This window comes from Cervus elaphus, chromosome 21, assembly GCF_910594005.1.
Source record: "Cervus elaphus chromosome 21, mCerEla1.1, whole genome shotgun sequence".
Classification (NCBI taxonomy): Eukaryota; Metazoa; Chordata; class Mammalia; order Artiodactyla; family Cervidae; genus Cervus; species Cervus elaphus.
In genome coordinates this window covers 7,478,502-7,499,844 of record NC_057835.1, presented here as the reverse complement: position 1 = coordinate 7,499,844, position 21,343 = coordinate 7,478,502, and the positions used below count along the sequence as shown (strand labels likewise).

General features: G+C 47.4%; 1 protein-coding gene across 21 annotated transcripts in view; it reads right to left on the bottom strand.

Annotated features, from left to right (window-relative positions):
* PTK2 (protein tyrosine kinase 2) overlaps positions 1 to 21,343 on the bottom strand; it is a 208,497-nt gene that overhangs the window by 177,991 nt on the left and 9,163 nt on the right. For 17 of the 21 annotated variants that reach the window (XM_043879884.1, XM_043879885.1, XM_043879897.1 and 14 more), the window contains exon 2: positions 2,844 to 2,940. The exons of the other annotated variants lie outside the window; for them this stretch is intronic. The gene's annotated coding sequence lies outside the window, so the exon portion shown is untranslated. The remainder of the gene's footprint in view (positions 1 to 2,843; positions 2,941 to 21,343) is intronic. 21 annotated transcript variants of the gene reach the window in all.

The following is a 21,343-nucleotide window of genomic DNA, read 5'->3' as shown; positions in this document are numbered from 1 at the left end:
TCTCTTGCCTGGGCCTTTGCATGTGACGTTTTCTCTCCTTGAACACTTGCGTGCCGGGCCACACACTCTCATCCTCCGGGGTCCACGTGGGCACTGCAACCCCTGGGAGGCCTGTGCCGACCACGCTGGTCCTGGCCCCGCAAGCACTGACTCCCCAAGCTGTCTGCATACTCTCTCCCCACGGCGGAGATCGGCTGTCTGGTGCTCTCTGCACCCCAACAAAACCTGTATCATACAAGAACATGAATCATGTCCATCCTGCTTAGCACCTAGGGAAGTCTCAGGACAACGTCTGGAATTCCAGACACTAAAAAACAGGTTTTTTGAGTAAACAGCCCCAAGACCACAGAGTCCAATCTATCTCATTTGTACTGAGCTGTCCTGATGCTTAAAAGACACCTTTATTCACAAAATGGGGGTCTTCAGAGGGTCTTGAGGCAGCCTTCCTTCCTGTCTACCACCTTCCCACAAACATTAACCCTGAAAATGATCTCCACACATATTTCAGTGACTCAACTCCTCCAAAACTTTTCTTCGCTTTCCTAGAATTAAAGTTGTAAAACACCTCCATCCCAAGTTCCTGCCCTCCAGCACAACACACCAAATCAAACAAGAACCAAGAACCAACTCTGGCAAAGCAGCTCCAGAAGCAGAGCCGCTCTGCAGGGCCCAGGAGGACCAGGAGCTTTTGACAGCGCACTCAGGGGAACTGGGGGTCTGGCTCTCAGTGTCACAGCCCCAGGCTGGCTTTGGGGAAAGCCAGACTGACTCCTATGGTCTGACCATCTGTCTGGAGCAACACCAGTTAGATGGTTATCTTTCTGGGCTTATTTTCAAGTAGTGCTGGGGAGGGGATAAGCCAGATCAGTAGATTATCAGCAGACCTGGTGCTAAAAGCTCCACTGAGCTGGGGAGGAGGCTCCTGGCTCATCAGGGCTGGCCTGCCTGATGTCTCACCACCCTCCCACCAGGCCTTTCTTACGCTGCATCGTATGTCAAGAATTCTGAGTGCCCTCTACTAAATATTTCCCCCTGTGCTGTACTAAGATGAGGTATTTTTAAGCGCTATTGTTGCTGAAAAGCTACATTTGATATTCTGCCTTGTTTGGATCTACTAATAGAAGTTATTTTGTGGCAAGTATTAAACATTCCTTCATTCAGCATTTATTAAAAACCACCTATGAGGGGGGTTCAGGATGGGGAACACATGTAAATCCATGGCTGATTCATGTCGATGTATGGCAAAAACCACTACAATACTGTAAAGTAATTAGTCTCCAACTAATAAAAATAAATAAAAATAAAAAATAAATAAAAACCACCTATAAATCAAACAGAAAAGATGCAGAGGTGAAATAAAAATTTTTTTATTTCCAAGACTCTCAGAAACAGAACTGCACCCAAGTGGATGTTAGAGTCACAGGAAGAAAGGCATCATCTGGATGGAGGGGGATGCAAAGAGCTGGGCTGTGACCTCGTGACCTGCAACACCATCACAGCACGCAGCCCAGGCTCCTCACACAGCCAGTGAAGAGCAGGGTGAATTGGAAAAACAGGACTAAGACTTCCGGGCCTTGCTCGGAAATTGAAACTGCATGACATAATTTCCCTTCCCTAATACCTAGCCTCTGTAGAGACAGAAGCTGCTTGGGTGAAAAGAGAACAAAGCAGGAAAGTGAGCCGACCCTCAGAAGGAAGTGGAAAAACTTTAACCAGGGCCCTGCCACTTGGACATCCAAGACAAGGACATGGCCAAAGTCAAATTCAACACAGGTATAAACTGTCGTGAGGTCTGAATCCATCAAGTCCGAGTTCATGAGGCTTTTACCAACACAACATACTGATGCAACAGAGTGCTGACCAACGCCAGCACCCCAGGAGACACACATTCATCTTCTCCGCCCACCTGTCCTCAATTCACCACCAGACTCACCAGAGAGCAGTCTTCAGAAATCAGACAAACTGGGATAGAACCTCAACTCTACGACTTCCCCACTGTGGGGCACGAAGCAAACCCCACAGCTACAAATGGCCACATCACAAAAAGCCCAGTCTCTCGGGCCCAGCTTCCCTCCCAGGGAGTGACCACTGCTGACATCTGTGAGCACGCCACATACCTCTCACCGCCTGCGCCTGGAGAAGGGCTATCGTCACGCCCTGCTGGATGGGAAAGCCAGGTGAAGGCAGTTAGTAAAGCCTAAGTAGCTAAGCTGCCATCTGAACCCAGAACCCATGAGAACTAGGTATCAGAGGAAAGGGCACAGGCTCTGAGCCAGACGCAGTCTGCATCCCAGCTCTGCACTGGGACCTGTAGCCTCGCTGTCCTTCAGTGACGCAAATGTGAGACGGGAGAGGACCCATCAGCAGGCATACTCTGCTATTTATAAGGTACCAGACCCTATTCCGGCCTTCCCAGGTGATTCCAATGGTAAAGAACTTGCAGGAGACGTAAGAGACACGGGCTCGATCCCCGGGTCTGGAAGATCCCCTGGAGCCCTAGAGGAGTGCATGGCAACCCATTCCAGTAGTCTTGCCTGTAGAATCCCATGGACAGAGGAGCCTGGCAGGCTACAGTTCATGGGTTTGCAAAGAGTTGGCCCTATTCTAAACCATGCGATGTTACTGTAGTTGTTAACTATATATACAAAAAGGTATATAAAGTATAAAAGGTACACATATAGAAAGGACTAAATAACTTCTATTTTTCCTCTCACCTTCTCTGCAAAATTCACTACCTCTTGTTTGTTTCCACTGTGTGTCAAAGAAACCCTATGACAGGGGTAAGAAAAATCAAATCAAAACAAAATGCCAAGCCACAAGTGTAGCAAGAGAACCGGACTCACAGTTCAGAAGGCCACCGAGATCCCGTGAGGAAGTCGCACGAAGATTTACAAACACTCCTCCTTTCTCTTTCTTCTTTCCATAGCAGTCACAGAGAACCTGACAAGGAAAGACAACATGCATTTATAAAACCACCTCTCCACCACTTTTTCAAAGAGCCACTGTGTTCACCCCTCTCAGAGTCAGTCTCATTACCGACCACACAGGTGGTGCCAGACCTGGGATGGGGGTAAAAACATGCCATCAAGTCCCCATCTGCAAACCTACATTTTGGTCAAGAAAATACATGTAAAAACCTGGAGACTACTAAAACATATCAACAAGCATACATTAATATGACACAGAGTTAGCTAGCTCAGGGAAAGATCACCAACAATATATACATCTACTTCACCCTCTCCCACTAAAATTATACTAAAGAGATATTAAAAAAAAAATTGAAAAACAAAACGCAGCTCAGGCAGAACTGACAGGGGAAAAAGAGAATTCTAGAACCTGTGAGAAAAATTTCTCATACGGAAGATAAAGACCAAAACAAATTTTTTAAAAAGGGGAAAAAAAAAACTTGGAGGAAACAGAAACTATGAAAGATTGGAAGCATATTAACTGACTCAGCAGGCCAAGAAACCCAGGTCCTAAGCCAGCAGTGGAAAAACTAAGACCCGACTCCACTTCCACAGGGGTGTCCCGGAAGGCTCAGAACAGGCAGCACCGGTGCAGGCAGGACGGGGCCTGTCCACAGCAGGGCAGCAAGTCCGCTCAAGCTCCAGCCAGAACCTCAGCCCCAGGCGTCCGAGTGCTGCCCCATCCCTGATGGCCACTCCCAGAAAAAGCAGAGTGGCTCTGGGCTGAAGGCCCCCTGCCCAGCGGGACTACACACAGGCAGACTTCATCACCGTACAAAACTCAACAGAGGGTCCTCGCGCTCCCCACCCCTCACCCACCCACCCACTCAGCCCCCAGATGTCTGTAGTCAGAATTCTACACAAAAGAAACTAGAGAATATTCTTGGGGATGATGATCAACCCAAGAAGAAAGACCTGAAAATACACTGGGGATCCCCCAACAAATTGTCCACCCATAACACCCTGATGTAAAAGTCAAAAGGCACACCCCATGTCAGACAGAATGAAGGGATCTGGAGAGTTGGGAGATAAAGGAAATAACTTGAAACAGAAACTCTACAATCAAAAACCTAGAGATAAGAAGACGCTGCAATCAATAAACAAAAATAGGATGCTCCTGAATATTAAAGAACCTGAACATAGAAGTAAAAACTAAAAAGAAGGTTAAGTTAAATTCAAGACATCTCCCTGAAAGCAGGATAAAAAATGAAGGAAGAAAGGGAAGGACGGTAGGACAGAAGTATACTGGAGAGAAAGAATAAGAAAATTACGACAGCCAAGACAGTTTCTGGACTTCCAGAAAAAAAGAACAAGGAAACAGAAGGGAGAAAAACACCAGCACAATCACTTGAAAAAATTTTCCCAGAACTGAGGAATCAAAGTTACCAGAATGAAGGTCCCCACTGAATAAGCAGAACAGTAGATGAAAAGAAACCCACACTTCATGACATTTTAAAAGAGTTGGACAAATTTTTAAATTCCTACAAGCTTCTAAAGATGGGAGGGGAAAAAGCTACGCTGAATAAGAAATTAGAATAAGCTTCTGAACTGAAAACCAGTAACACGGAGCACAGGAAGCGATGGATCAAAGCGATGCCAACAGAACTCCACACCAGCCACACATTAATCACCCTCCTCAATCAAACTTACTGCCTAACCTTCTGCCCCAAGCGTCCTACCGCAGGAGGCCACTAGAGAAGGTCCTCCACCAAAGTGCAAGCATAACGAAGTAGAAGTAGGAGGCAGTCACGGAAGAACACGAGCTTCAGCAAGGACGTGACAGTGGAGGGAGCTTCCAGAACAGGAGCTGTGGGCCCGGAGAGGACAGTCGGAGCAGAGAGGCTCAGGAGGAGGGACCGTGGGAGGCGGCCTGGCCCTGCCCAAGACCCCAGTCATCCTTCTCAAGTGATTCACCTCTGGACGAGGTGCTAGACCAAGACAAAGAAGTCAATCAAGGAAGACGAAGACAAGGGGCACCCCAAACACAAAATCCAACCCTGAAGAGAAGCCGAAGGGCGAGTGCAAGGAACGACCGGGGCAACGCTGCAGGGGAGGCATGAGAACAGCCAGCTGAGAACATGGGAGAACAGAGACCTCCAGGAAGCCGAGCCCAGAAAGAGGATGTGAAGAGTCCGTGTGCCTGACCCTGTGGAAGGTTTACTAAAAGGCTACCACAGAGGATGTGGAAATAGCAGCAGGTATAAAGAGAACTAGGAACCAGGGGACTGAGTGATCCAAGGGAGGCGACGATCCCTCGCACTCCCTGTGGTCTGTCCACAGCACTCACCCCGGTCCGTCACCACCCGCTCCTCTCTGCCCCTCACTCACCTGGACACCCTTCGAAAGGCCATCTCTCAGCAATCACCTTCCAGAACCCACCACAACGCTTGCTACAACAGTACACACAACAGCCAAGGGTGTTTTTCGTTTATTCACATACTGATCACCTACTCAACACACGTGGCATTCTTCCGGAGAAACAGAAGTCAAAGACATAGAAACAGAAGACTCCTGTCCTTCAAGAGTTTAGACTATTTTTATTCCTCAGAAAACAATTATTTATCCTATATCCTCATCTTCCCCCAAAGATGAAAAGTTCACCAGTGGCTCACAGAATTTCAGTAGTCCAGCTACCACTATCAGAGTGGGACCCCAAGACACAGTGGAGCTTTTCTGACACAGGTGCACCGCGTAATATGAAGTGTCGACCTGAAGTCAGGGAACGTGCTTCCGGTACCTTAGGGCCTGAGGCCCTTCTTGATCAAGTCCAGTCTAACTCTCCAGAGTCTAACATCTTTCACTGGTGTCTCAGAAGAATCCGACATTCCGGCAAAGTTAAACTACTTCCAGTGTACAGAGCATGCGCCCCTCCCTCACACCTCTTTGCCACTGGCAGTCCCTCCACCGGGGTCTTCCTGCCCAGGCTAAACGGGTGCGCATCTGGAGGGGATCACGCCCCTCTCCTGCGCTCCCCCAGTCCAGTGACTCTCCGGAGGGGCCTCTGGAGTCACTGACACGTGCCGGCCCAGCACCAGGAACCAGAGCACACATCAGTCAACAGGAGAGACGCCAAGAGACACCAAGCACCCTCGTGGTATGGCTTCTGGTTTAACATACGTGTGTGTGTGTGCGCGCGCACGCGCACATGTGTGTTAATCACTCAGTTGTATCTGATTTCTCTGTGACTGCATGGGCTGTAGCCAGCCAGGCTCCTCTGTCCATGGAATTGTCCAGGCAAGAATACTGGAGTGGGTTGCCCTTCCCTTCTCCAGGGGATCTTCCTGACCCAGGCATTGAACCCGGGCCTCCTGCATTGCAGGCAGATTCTTTACCATCTGAGCCAGAAGGGTTCACCCACGAGGGTGGATATCAAATCCGACCCCACCTGTCGGCCCCTCCCTCCACTCAAACACAAGATTCTAGGAGCAACGGCAGCCCCCTTCAACTCTGCAGCCTCAGGACCTACACACTACTAAATAAAGCCAGAGTGAAGTTCTGACTCCAGTTGATTGCAAGAGGTTAAAAAAAAAAAAAAACATGTGCTCTTCAGAAGTTCTCTGATTTTTCTGTGTGTGGCCTCTTTTTTATTCAGTTCAGTTCAGTCCGACTCTGCAACCCCATGAATCACAGCACGCCAGGCCTCCCTGTCCATCACCAACTCCCGGAGTTTATTCAAACTCATGTCCATCGAGTCGGTGATGCCATCCAGCCATCTTATCCTCTGTTGTCCCCTTCTCCTCCTGCCCCCAATCCCTCCCAGCATCAGGGTCTTTTCCAATGAGTCAGCTCTTCACATGAGGTGGCCAAAGTATTGGAGTTTCAGCTTCAGCATCAGTCCTTCCAGTGAACACTCAGGACTGATCTTTAGGATGGACTGGTTGGATCTCCTTGCAGTTCGAGGGACTCTCAAGAGTCTTCTCCAGCACCACAGTTCAAAAGCATCAATTTTTTGGCGCTCAGCTTTCTTCACAGTCCAACTCTCACATCCATACATGACCACTGGAAAAACCATAGCCTTGACTAGACGGACCTTTGTTGGTAAAGTAATGTCTCTGCTTTTTAATATGTTATCTAGGTTGGTCATAACTTTCCGTCCAAGGAGTAAACGTCTTTTAATTTCATGGCTGCAATCACCATCTGCAGTGATTTTGGAGCCCAAAAAAATAAAGTCTGACACTGTTTCCCCATCTATTTGCCATGAAGTGATGGGACCAGATGCCATGATCTTAGTTTTCTGAATGTTGAGCTTTAAGCCAACTTTTTCACTCTCCTCTTTCACTTTCATCACGAGGCTTTTTAGTTCCTCTTCACTTTCTGCCATGAGGGTGATGTCCAAACCTGAAAACATCATTCATTAAAATGCAAGTCTCTTGCAACTGTCTTTCTTCTCCTTGGTGTGAAAGGCAAAACATCCCAGTTACTCCCCAGGTCTGGTTTTTGTTCCCCACTGTATACCCCCGCTAATATACACTGTATCAAACACCTAGAGCACTTAATCAATAAACCTATACTTGATGCCTGAGTGACAACGCACAAATAAATGAATGGATACACTGACTTCTGCGTGCTTTACAACTGCTCTTTGCTTCACTGTATGGAGCATTCAAGTACAGCAACATCCCATTCTATCAACAGGAGGGCTGCTCACTTTCTAGGCCAGCAGTGGCGACGCAGTACCTGCTGTGTGCCGGTGCTCCTAATTATCCCATGAGCTGATCTATCTTTACTAAGAATACAAAGCTCGGCATCTTAGCAAACATACAAAACTGATAGAATATAAGAATAAAAATTGAACTACTTCAAAAAGAACAGAAAGTCAGACATTTCCCAAGCTGTATAATTAAAATGCATAAATCAAATCTTTTGCTCCAGATTGATAAAGAGAATCTAAACTTGCCTCATTATATAATAAAATATACTACCAGGTCCCTGAGGATGGCTGTAAGGTGGATAAGCTCCACCTTTCTGGCATGAACAGCTGTGTTTTAAGATGGGTATAAACAGACACCCAGGCTACTCTGAACCCCTTTCCCTTTCTAACAATGTGAACTAAAATTTTCCACCAGTCACACACACTAAACCTGTGTTTCATTAACAGGTAAAATATTTCCTTCTATCACCTTGCTCATCTTGTTCTCATTTCAATGCACAATCCAACTTGGCCAGCTTTCTGACACCCATCTCTCACTAAGTCTCAAAAACAACCCTGATCATCATACAGTTTCAGCCTTTCTCCTGAGCACTTTGCAAGTACCAGCTCCTCACAGTCCTAACTGGTTACTCAGTGTTCCCCTTTCACAAATAAGAAAGCTAACTGTTAACCAAATTAAATTCTCCAGATCACACAGCAAGCAAGGAAAATCAGGGATTCAAGTGTTAGCTAGCTTGAAGGTATTAGTCACTCAGTCGTGTCCGACTCTTTGCAACCCCATGGAGCCCACCAGGTTCCTCTGTCCGTGGGATTCTCCAGGCAAGAATACAGGAGTGGGTTGCCATTCCCTTCTCCAAGGTATCTTCCCGATCCAGGGATCAAACCTGGGTCTCCTACACTTCACGCAGATTCTTTACCATTTGAGCCACAAGGGAAGCTCAAAACTAGCTTACCAGCACTCTTAAAATCATGGTGCTATTCTGCTTTCCCAAAGTAACCAGATAATATTACTGTTAAAACAATGAATAAGATCTGGGCTTTCCAAAGCAACCATGACAGAAAAATTCTTCCTAAAGCTCAGTAACATTCAACACAACACACTGACAAATTCTAGTTGGCTTGAATTGAGCATATAGGCTGAACCCCTGGACAAGAATTGGTCTTTTTGATGCTAACTGTTAAATAAGGCCCAAATCCACTATTTCTTAACCCACAACACTGCAATAATGTAAGTTAACTGTGAAGGTCTCCAATGTCCAAAATACACAACCTTTTCATGTACAATGCCCTTCCTCTAAGCTCAGTCTACCAACAGTTTCGTACTTAGGCAAGCTGGAACCTGTATTCTTAAAAAAAAAAAAAAACAAGGTCAGAAGTAACTTTCCAAAAAACCAAAAATATATAAAGAATGTGAATATATTATGAAAATCATCTGGGCAAACAAAAGCTTCTTTATGCTTCAAACTAATTTTCTAGCCAAAAATACTCTAATACTGCGCAGTGGCACTGCTCACGGGTGGGCATGCTGCGTCTCGGGCATCTGTGCCAGGGCTGGACACAGGGTTTGCCATCCATCTGTACTAAGCACTGACTAAGTGAACACAGTAATAGGAAAGAAGAGGGGAAGTTACTAAGTTCTGAAAAACCAGCACTCACAACACCACCACTAAAAGAGTGCCCCACTTTCTTCTCAACACTCAGATGGCCCCTGCTCTCTCTAACCAGTCCATACTAGAGCCCCCAAGGCTCTGTCCTTTCTCCTCCTGGCCGAGCTTACCTCCCAGGCGAGCTCAACGGAAGTGCTGTCTCATGCTAACAGCTCTACAATGTGTGTTTCTAGCTCAGAACCACTGCCTGGCTGTCGTCCTGGACTGATGCTGTCTCACTCTGCATCCCAGCACCACAGAGAAGCCAGAACTGCTTCCTGCCCCAATTTAGGGCTGGAGAAAACTCGTGCAAGACCGATAAGATGAAGGAGAAAAGTACTCCCAAGAGGCAGCTGTGGGCAGGAGCATAACTGCAGGTTGATGTGGCAGCCAAGACCTCAGGTACCTTCCAAGGAGAATTTCAGCTGCCCCAGAGAGAAACCCCAGGAACCACCTGCTTCAAAGCAGTGAGATCAGCGGCAGCAGCGCCAACTGTCCATGTCGCCGCTGAGCCCAGAGGAGCCCGGGGACGCACCCAGTGTGAGGGCTGCTTCCCCGACCTTCAACCCTGCCAGCCCTTCCAACACAAGTGATGGATTCTAATTCCTATGCAGAAAAAGCATTTAGAGTGCCTTCTGCATTCCTGACCAAACCCTGACAGATATACCGGATCTGCGACCAGCTGCAAGCCTGCTCAGAGAAGCCAAAGATTGCCCAAGGGAACTGCACAAAATGCCCAACAGAGCTCGGGCCTGATCTTCCCTCACGAACCTCCTGTGCACAGTCCTCTCCATTCATGAGAGCCCCTCCTTCCAATGGCCAAGGCCACAAACAGTGGACATCACCCCTGACTCTTCCTCCCACACTCCCCACCCAATCTTGTCGGCTTTTCCTGCAAAACATGCCCAGAAACTGCCCTTAGCGTCACGGCCACCAGCACCATGCCAACCTGAGCTGCGTCATCACTCAGCCGAGCAGAAGCATCCACGGAACAGAGGACCCCTGCACCTGCCCCGGCCACCCCAGCGCTTGTTCTCAACACAGCAGGTGACTTGGCATCTCAGTCAGACACACGTCTCTGCTCACAATCCTAGACAGTCTCTCAGTTTACACCGATGTTTGCACGGCCAAAGAAATGTGTTGAGAAAAAACCTGCTCAGGACTATCAGTAAGAACAGATGCTCAGAGTTGAGGGTGCAGGGAACAGAATCAACAGTCAGTCACAGAACACGGCAAACGACTCTGGGGGGCTCTCCTTGGCTGCTTGTCAACAGATGTTATTCAAGGAGTCAATGGTCCTGAGGAACTGGCTTTCAAGAAAAATGTATGTGGACTACAGGTGAGAAAATTTTCAAAGAACTGGAGAAAACACTAAATGTAGTATTACCTGAAGTAGAATACAAATGCTGACTGAAAATACATGGGAAGCAGGAAAAGGGTTGGCTGGACAAATTTACAAAGATCGTGAAAACGTTAAGATGTTTCAAGCATTTAAACATGGTTATTTAAACTACAGTTATTCACTGGGCTCTTCATCAGCAGGTATTCTGTGTAAAGTTTTCTAATCTCTTGCATGTTGCTGAACCAGCAGCATCAATAGCAAAGTTCACTGAAATATTCTGCCTTTCCTTCCACACAGCAGTTTAGCAGTTTGGGGTAGGTTTTGTTGTGACTTGTTGACCTCAGAAGCATGACTGAAATTGCTCTGAAAAAGACCCTCCATCGACTACTACTATTACTGAACACTGTAGTCAATGAAATTAGCTTTAACTAAACAAATAGCTGTGAAAAGAAGACAAGCGAAAAGCAAAGGAGAAAAGAAAAGATATTCCCATTTGAATGCAGAGTTCCAAAGAACAACAAGGAGAGATAAGAAAACCTTCCTCAGCGATCAATGCAAAGAAATAGAGGAAAACAACAGAATGGGAAAGACTAGAGACCTCTTCAAGAAAATTAGAGATACCAAGGGAACATTTCATGCAAAGATGGGTTCGATAAAGGACAGAAATGATATGGACCTAACAGAAGCAGAAGATATTAAGAAGAGGTGGCAAGAATACACAGAAGAACTGTACAAAAAAGATCTTCACAACCCAGATAATCACAATGGTGTGATCACTCACCTAGAGCCAGACATCCTGGAATGCGAAGTCAAGTGGGCCTTAGAAAGCATCACTACAAAGCTAGTGGAGGTGATGGAATTCCAGTTGAGCTATTTCAAATCCTGAAAGATGATGCTGTGAAAGTGCTTCACTCAATATGCCAGCAAATTTGGAAAACTCAGCAGTGGCCACAGGACTGGAAAAGGTCAGTTTTCATTACAATCCCAAAGAAAGGCAATGCCAAAGAATGCTCAAACTACTGCACAATTGCACTCATCTCACACACCAATAAAGTAATGCTCAAAATTCTCCAAGCTAGGTTTCAGCAATACAAGAACCATGAACTTTCAGATGTTCAAGCTGGTTTTAGATAAGGCAGAAGAACCAGAGATCAAATTGCCAACATCCACTGGATCATCGAAAAAGCAAGAGAGTTCCAGAAAAACATCTATTTCTGCTTTACTGACTATGCCAAAGCCTTTGACTATGTGGATCACAATAAACTGTGGAAAATTCTGAAAGAAATGGGCATACCAGACCACCTGACCTGCCTCTTGAGAAACCTATATGCAGGTCAGGAAGCAACAGTTAGAACTGGACATGGAATAACGGACTGGTTCCAAAGAGGAAAAGTAGTACGTCAAGGCTGTATATTGTCACCCTGCTTGTTTAACTTATATGCAGAGTACATCATGAGAAACACTGGGCTGGAAGAAGCACAAGCTGGAATCAAGATTGCTGGGAGAAATACCAATAACCTCAGATATGCAGATGATACCACCCTTATGGCAGAAAGTGAAGAGGAACTAAAAAGCCTCACGATGAAAGTGAAAGAGGAGAGTGAAAAAGTTGGCTTAAAGCTCAACATTCAGAATACTAAGATCATGGCATCTGGTCCCATCACTTCATGGCAAATAGATGGGGAAATAGTGGAAACAGTGTCAGACTTTATTTTGGGGGGCTCCAAATCACTACAGATGGTGATTGCAGCCATGAAATTAAAAGACGTTTACTCCTTGGACGGAAAGTTATGACCAACCTAGATAACATATTAAAAAGCAGAGACATTACTTTACCAACAAAGGTCCGTCTAGTCAAGGCTATGGTTTTTCCAGTGGTCATGTATGGATGTGAGAGTTGGACTGTGAAGAAAGCTGAGCGCCAAAAAATTGATGCTTTTGAACTGTGGTGCTGGAGAAGACTCTTGAGAGTCCCTCGAACTGCAAGGAGATCCAACCAGTCCATCCTAAAGATCAGTCCTGAGTGTTCACTGGAAGGACTGATGCTGAAGCTGAAACTCCAATACTTTGGCCACCTCATGTGAAGAGCTGACTCATTGGAAAAGACCCTGATGCTGGGAGGGATTGGGGGCAGGAGGAGAAGGGGACAACAGAGGATAAGATGGCTGGATGGCATCACCGACTCGATGGACATGAGTTTGAATAAACTCCGGGAGTTGGTGATGGACAGGGAGGCCTGGCGTGCTGCAATTCATGGGGTTGCAAAGAGTCAGACACGACTGAGCGACTGAACTGAACTGAAAGACTGGCTACGGGCTTCCAAGGTGGTGCTAGTGGTAAAGAACTCACCTGCTAATGCAGGAAACGTAAGAGACATGCTATGTCTGCATCAGGAAGATCCCCTGGAGGGCACAGTAATACACTCCAGTATTCTTGCCTGGAAAATCCCATGCACAGAGAAGCCTGGCGGGCTACAGGCCATGGAGTCACAGAGTTGGACACAACTGAAGCTACTTAGCATGCACGAAAGACTTGATAATATTTCTTAATGAACCCAACTTAAAATTCCAAGACTGCTTATATGAGGCCCTTCTACTGCAGTAAAGTCATTTCAATGACAGCCAACGTCTGAATCACAAGGAACACCACGCTTCTTTACACACTCCCCAAGCTACCAAAAGTTATGAGAAGTGAGATTTCCATTCCCACACAAATTCACAGCAGATATATTTTCTGAGTTTAAGCTACAGTTCCAGCAGCATTTTTTGAAACTTGATGCAAGTGTAATGAAAATTTACATATTTCAAAATCTATTTAACTATGCAGTTGAGCCCCCCCCCCCAACCATCAACTGGAAGTGATTAATCTGCAATACGACGACACGCTAAAAGGCAAATATCAAGAAGAACCTAAGAGAATTCTATAAATGCCTTCCAAGCAATGAATATGTTCAATTAAAATGATATACTCCTGCATGGATATCAGGATCTGAGAGTACCGATCGGCATAAAGACATTTTCAAAGATGAAATACCTCCTTGGTAGATCAGCATTAGGAGACAAACGTGTGACTGACTCTGATGACAGGCAGCACTAGCTTTAAAACTCCAATTAAGAGAAGTGTTACCCCCTCCTCCTTCTTCCCCCGAAAGAGAATCCCATTCTCTCATCAGGGGACCGATATAAAAAATCATGCTCAGTTATAATTTGGATTCTGCCCAAGAAAAAATTCTGTGTTCTCTCTTGTTACAGAAGTATTTACATAATATCCTTGATTTTGTCTATTAGTCTGAAAAAATTAAACTACTTCCTATGTGCCCATTCACATAAAAGCTTGACAATCCTGGTTTTAGTCAACCAACATCCCCCACCACCCCATCTTCTGCACACAGAACAGTTAGGACACATTTCACCCACCCTCAACTTTCTCAGTTGATTTTCTTTTTGATTTAAGTCTATCATTTTACATTTATTCCTGATAAATTTTAATTTTACCTTATTGATTTTAGCACTTCATTACAACCTGCCAAAATATTTTAAAATTCTGACTCTAAAAATGAGCTGTCTCCCAGCATGACTCCTGATCTTTATTCAAGTTCCGAAGGAAAACATTAGGACAGGTGTCAAGTGTGACACACTTCTGGAGACATCTTCACTTAGGGGTAGAAATTCTGATTTTTTAATTTTGTAGTAAATTATACTGCGTGTGGTTGCAACATATATCATCTCCCCAAAAGCAGTAATTTCTTGAACTCCCTAGTCATGACAGAAATAATTAACTTGTCTAGGGATAATTAGGCTTCACCGAGTCAAGGGTGAACTTCGCCCGAGGAAAGGCCCTGGCCACGCACAGCTCCCGGGGAGTCACCTCTGCACCCTGGCACCTCCTGCCTGATGAGGCCGCCTCAGTTTAGCTGGGCCTGAGGTCACACATTCCTAGGAAGAACTACCCTCAATTTTGGTAATGGCAAATCCTACTTAAAAGGGACACGTGCCCACCTCTCACAGGCATGTGACTATGAAGAGAAGCCTAACTGTAAACTTCAGCTCTGCCTACCTTACAATAGCGAGCTGAAAACATTCTGTGCCTGTCAGAGCCCCACACACCTGGTTGGCCTCCTATGCACCAAATGTATGCCTTGATGTTTGTCTCTGGAAGGGAGGAGAGGTGGGGGAAACATTTTAATAGCCAGTTGAGATGGCTCCATTTAGGAGGGACTGCATGCATTTGGGGTTTACCTGCCAGTCTGGGATGTATTCCATGGACAGTAAACCCATGATTCGAATGATCAGCCTAAACCTTTGCAGAGCGCCAGACGTATACAATCTATTAAGGAGTGGCTCCCCTGGGTGCTGGGCTCCCTGCTAGCAATCCCACAAGAGCCCTGAAGTTCTCTCCACAGGGAAAAACACACAATTATGCCGACAACTTAATTTCTGGGCCTCAGGACCCAGGAAAGAATGTTTCCTCCTCAAAGCAACCATGGTTGCTTGTATTTCAGAGCAAACAGGGCTTCAGGAGCGGGTCACCTCAGAGGAGTTAGCTGGGAGTTAACTCCTCAGAGGAGTCTCACCTCCAGGCCACATCATGTGCCTGGTCGGGACCCAGAGACTAACTCAGGAAAACGGCTTCAAATCACCCCCTTCTCTCCAGCTCCTCAGCTGCACCCTGGATCGAGACTTTCCTCATTTATTTGTACAACATCATTATGTGATTAAAGGAGCGCAGACTGTGAAACTGAACCCTGCGCTCTGCCAGTTCCCTTCCGAGCCACCGGGCAGCCATCTCCTCCCATCCAAGTATTAACCAGGCCCGACCCTGCTTAGCTTCCGAGATCAGACGAGATCGGGCACATTCAGGGTGATAGGGCTGTAGACGGGCAGCCATTTCCTGAGTGACAGGCGCGTGCTTCCTGCCTCCCCTCCAGAGCACATCTCTGTAGGGCCGCTGCACTCATCCCGTCCCAGCCTCCTCCCGCCCCACACATCTGCTCTGGATCAGAGGCAAGTGCAAACATCCTGCCTACCACACCGAGCTCACCGCGCTCCTCCCCAGCCCGTGCTGAGCTCCAGATCCAACAGGAACAGCCCCACCACCCACCCCGGCCCTCACACCTCCACGCCTCTGCACAGGGCGCTCCTGCTTCCCACTTCCCACTGAACTCCTACAGATCCCTTCAGACAGTCAGAACCTACAGAGGCCACTGCATCTAGCCCACAACCAGGTTTTGTAAGGTCCCCTGAGCTAAAACTGTATTTTTTACCTTTGTAAAGGGCTAAAGAGGAAAATTCAAGAAATATGTGGCAGGCCATCTGTGGCCTGCAAAGCCTGAGGCATCTACCGCCTGGCCTTGAACAGAGAAAGTCCACCAACACTAGAGCCTGACCCGCACTAGGGCCGCGTCCTCGGCCCTCGGAGCAAGAGCAGTGACCGTCGCTGACTGACCTGAGCCCGCCCCACGCCCCCCCCCACCCCCCACCTGCATCGCCAGTGCTGCACGAGGTGCAAGGCAGGGGTTCACAAATGCTAAACAAACAAATGAACTCACCTGACCAGTTCAAGAACAAGCCAGGGAAACATGTAAGTGCGAAAGGCTAGGCCTGTGGTAACCCAGCACCATGTAAGTCTGAAAAAGACCCTGATCCTGGCACTTGACAGTTGCCTGCACTTTACAAAGGTATGTACACATACCCTCAAAGGCAGAGATTATAAACACTAGACTTTATAGACAAGAGCTATCCGAAAATTGAGACTCTGAGAAACTAAACAACTTGTCAAAAGTCACAAGACAAAAGGCAGAGGGGTAACATTTGAACCCAGGCCTTCTGCTTCCCAGATGAGAGACTCCTGTTAAAAGAGCTGCCTCTCTACACAAACCATGATGCCTAAACCCCTCAAATGGCAATACCTGAGATGTCAGGGGAGGAATAAAATTTAACTTCTGACCTATTATTTAATTTTGATACTTTTCAAGTCACTGCTACTTTTTGTAAACAAAAATGAAATGAATACCCAAAGTAAGCACTTGGCTAAAAGACACTGCTATAACCACAAACTAAAATTTTCTTCCTTTTCTTTTTTTCAATCAGTCTTGAGAAGGTAAAATTAAACAGCTTAATTAACAAATGCCACTGAAAGGAAGCAGCTGCAGGCACAGCAGGAACCCCTGCCCGTCGGCTAAGCTGAAACAAACTGGCAGTCGAGGCAGTCACCTGTCCTCAAGCTTCAGAGTCCAAGAGCTGATAACGTGCACTAACACCTCGACTTCAGGCTGGAAATAAAACAAGTGTTTCCAAAGGCAGAAGTGAGATGTACCTAAGTGTCCACAGGTTTGAGAGTTAGGGTCAAGACACAGCCAAACTGAACTAGGAATTGGGGCTTCCCCGGTGTCGCCAGTGGGAGACAGGAGACACAGGTTTGATCCCTGGGTGGGGAAGACCCCCCCTGGAGGAGGACATGGCAACCACACAAGTGTTCATGCCTGGAGAATCCCATGGACAGAGGAGCCTGGCGGGCTACAGTCCACGGGGTCGCAGAGAGTCAGACACGACTGAAGTAACTGAGCGCACACACGGGTCTATTAAAGATAACATTAATTTAAAGACATGGTTCCTGACAGAACACATTTTCTTACTACAATCCCATTTTAGAGATGTCACAACAAGGTATATCAAAGAATATTCATTCATTTGGAGTTTATCAAACACTAAAATAAATTATGAGTCATCAAAGGAATCTTTATGGAAGTCAGAAAACACAGGGACTTCCCTGGTGGTCCAGTAGCTAGGACTTGGCACTTTCACTGCCAAGGGCCCAGGCTGCATCCTTGGTGGAGGAGCCAACATCCCACAAGCTGTGTGGCATGGCCAAAAAAAAAAAAGAAAAAACACCTAAATATCAAACATATTTACTGAATGGAACAATACATGCTTTATGAATAAATAATAAAAATATCTCATATCAAACTGTAACCCTTCAATAAAGAAATATTCCTTAAATAAGACAAAAAAACTAATAAAGAAAAAGACTGATAAAGTCAACGATGTTAAAATTAAGAACTTTAGTTCCAAGACATCTCAAAAGTAAAAAGATAAACCACAAACTGGAAAAAAATATTCACAGCTTACAATGACAAAGGATAGTAATCCACACATAGAAAACAGCTACTAGTCAATAAGAAAAACATAAGAAGAAAATCAGGCCAATGACTTCTCTTCATAAGAAAGAGATATAACCAATATATTAAAAGATTATTAACCTAATTAGTACTAAGAGAAATTCAATGTAAAGCCACAAACAGATACTATTACATAACTACCAGAATGGCAACACTGAAGAAAACAGACAGAATCAACTACAGTGCACTGGCAAGAACGCAGAGCAGCCAGGAGTCACTTCCCTGCATCAGTGGGATGCGAGTTGGCAGGGTACCCTGAGAACAATCTGGCAGGAAGCAGGCAAGCTGAAGGCTGGCCAGCCAGAACCGGCATCGCACCCCACGTGGGCAGGCGAGACATCCACGCACGTGGGCAGCAGCAAGGCTGGAAACAATCCAAATGCCCATCAACTGGAGACCAGATTACACAACAGAGAAAGTGAACCAACACTGACCACGTACAGCCCTCCAACAGGTCTCAACCACAGTGCTGAGTGGAAAGAAGGCCAGTCGCAGAAAAACAAATGTAGTGTGATTCCCTAGTAGAGAGTTCAACACAGACAAAGCTAACAAAAAGAAATGATAAGTGCAACATTCATTCAGTGACCACTGTTTTAAATGTTGGGGATACAGTAGTGAACATTTTTCTCTCAGATTTTCTGTCACAGTCAAGTGACAAAGAAAATAAAGGTGAGTAAAATAAAAATGATATCAGGGCTTGAAGAAGGAGGTAGTAGCTCAGGGGGCTGAAGGAAGATGGCTACATAGGCTTCACAAAGTAAGAGGAGGGCCATGGTAGGGAACAGGTGGGCTCCGGGCAGAAGGGGATTCTCGATTGTTGCAGCTGGCCCACAGCTGCCTGGCTGGCTTTCTTCTCTAAACCAGGGTGGCCCCATTGTTTGTTTTTGTACAGCCCATGAGTTAAGAACTGTTTTTAACTGTGTATGATTAAATAAATTATTAAAATAATAATAGGGGCTTCAAAGGTAGCTCAGTGGTAAAGAATCTGTCTGCCAATGCAGAAGACTGGGGTTCAATCCCTGATTCAGGAAGATCCCACATACTTCAGAGCAAATAAGCCCGGTAGTCACACCACTTGAGCCTGTTCTCTAGAGCCCAAGAGTCACACCACTGAGCCTGTTCCCCAGAGCCCAAGAGTCACACCACTGAGCCTGTTCCCTAGAGCCCAAGAGTCACACCACTGAGCCTGAGCCCTAGAGCCCAAGAGTCACACCACTGAGCCTGTTCCCTAGAGCCCAAGAGTCACACCACTGAGCCTGAGCCCTAGAGCCCAAGAGTCACACCACTGAGCCTGAGCCCTAGAGCCCAAGAGTCACACCACTGAGCCTGAGCCCTAGAGCCCAAGAGTCACACCACTGAGCCTGTTCCCTAGAGCCCAAGAGTCACACCACTGAGCCTGAGCCCTAGAGCCCAAGAGTCACACCACTGAGCCTGTTCCCCAGAGCCCAAGAGTCACACCACTGAGCCTGAGCCCTAGAGCCCAAGAGTCACACCACTGAGCCTGTTCCCCAGAGCCCAAGAGTCACACCACTGAGCCTGAGCCCTAGAGCCCAAGAGTCACACCACTGAGCCTGTTCCCCAGAGCCCAAGAGTCACACCACTGAGCCTGTTCCCCAGAGCCCGGGAGTCACACCACTGAGTCTGTTCCCCAGAGCCCAAGAGTCACACCACTGAGCCTGTTCTCTAGAGACCAAGAGTCACACCACTGAGCCTGTTCCCTAGAGCCCAAGAGTCACACCACTGAGCCTGAGCCCTAGAGCCCAAGAGTCACACCACTGAGCCTATTCCCTAGAGCCCAAGAGTCACACCACTGAGCCTGTTCTCTAGAGACCAAGAGTCACACCACTGAACCTGTTCCCCAGAGCCCGGGAGTCACACCACTGAGCCTGTTCCCTAGAGCCCAAGAGTCACACCACTGAGCCTGAGCCCTAGAGCCTGGGAGTCACACCACTGAGCCTGTTCTCTAGAGCCCAAGAGTCACACCACTGAGCCTGTTCCCCAGAGCCCAAGAGTCACACCACTGAGCCTGTTCCCTAGAGCCCAAGAGTCACACCACTGAGCCTGAGCCCTAGAGCCCAAGAGTCACACCACTGAGCCTGTTCTCTAGAGCCCAAGAGTCACACCACTGAGCCTGTTCCCCAGAGCCCGGGAGTCACACCACTGAGCCTGTTCTCTAGAGCCCAAGAGTCACACCACTGAGCCTGAGCCCTAGAGCCCAAGAGTCACACCACTGAGCCTGAGCCCTAGAGCCCAAGAGTCACACCACTGAGCCTGTTCTCTAGAGCCCAAGAGTCACACCACTGAGCCTGTTCCCTAGAGCCCAAGAGTCACACCACTGAGCCTGTTCCCTAGAGCCCAGGAGTCACACCACTGAGCCTGTTCCCCAGAGCCCAAGAGTCACACCACTGAGCCTGAGCCCTAGAGCCCGGGAGTCACACCACTGAGCCTGTTCTCTAGAGCCCAAGAGTCACACCACTGAGCCTGTTCCCCAGAGCCCAAGAATCACACCACTGAGCCTGTTCCCCAGAGCTCAAGAGTCACACCACTGAGCCTGTTCCCCAGGCCCAAGAGTCACACCACTGAGCCTGAGCCCTAGAGCCCAAGAGTCACACCACTGAGCCTGTTCCCCAGGCCCAAGAGTCACACCACTGAGCCTGAGCCCTAGAGCCCAAGAGTCACACCACTGAGCCTGAGCCCTAGAGCCCAAGAGTCACACCACTGAGCCTGAGCCCTAGAGCCCAAGAGTCACACCACTGAGCCTGTTCCCTAGAGCCCAGGAGTCACACCACTGAGCCTGTTCCCCAGAGCCCAAGAGTCACACCACTGAGCCTGAGCACACCACTGAGCCTGAGCCCTAGAGCCCGGGAGTCACACCACTGAGCCTGTTCTCTAGAGCCCAAGAGTCACACCACTGAGCCTGTTCCCTAGAGCCCAAGAGTCACACCACTGAGCCTGTTCTCTAGAGCCCAAGAGTCACACCACTGAGCCTGAGCCCTAGAGCCCGGGAGTCACACCACTGAGCCTGTTCTCTAGAGCCCAAGAGTCACACCACTGAGCCTGTTCTCTAGAGCCCGGGAGTCACACCACTGAGCCTGTTCTCTAGAGCCCGGGAGTCACACCACTGAGCCTGTTCTCTAGAGCCCGGGAGTCACACCACTGAGCCTGTTCTCTAGAGCCCGGGAGTCACACCACTGAGCCTGTTCTCTAGAGCCCGGGAGTCACACCACTGAGCCTGTTCTCTAGAGCCCGGGAGTCACACCACTGAGCCTGTTCTCTAGAGCCCATGCTCCACAACAGAAAAACCTGCACAGCAACAAAAACCCAGCACAGCCAAAAGTAAACTTAAATTTTAAAACAAGAGTAATAACATTTTCTTGCATGTGAAATTACATGAAATTCAAATTTTAGAGTCCAGAAATAAAACTGTATTGGAACACAGACAACTCATCCCTTTGCCCAGAGTTCACGGCTGCTTTTGCACCGCAATAGCAGGGCCGAGTCCTGGGCACAGACAGAAGCCCTAGGTGCCGTCAAAGCCTACATGTTCCCTACCTCAGGCTC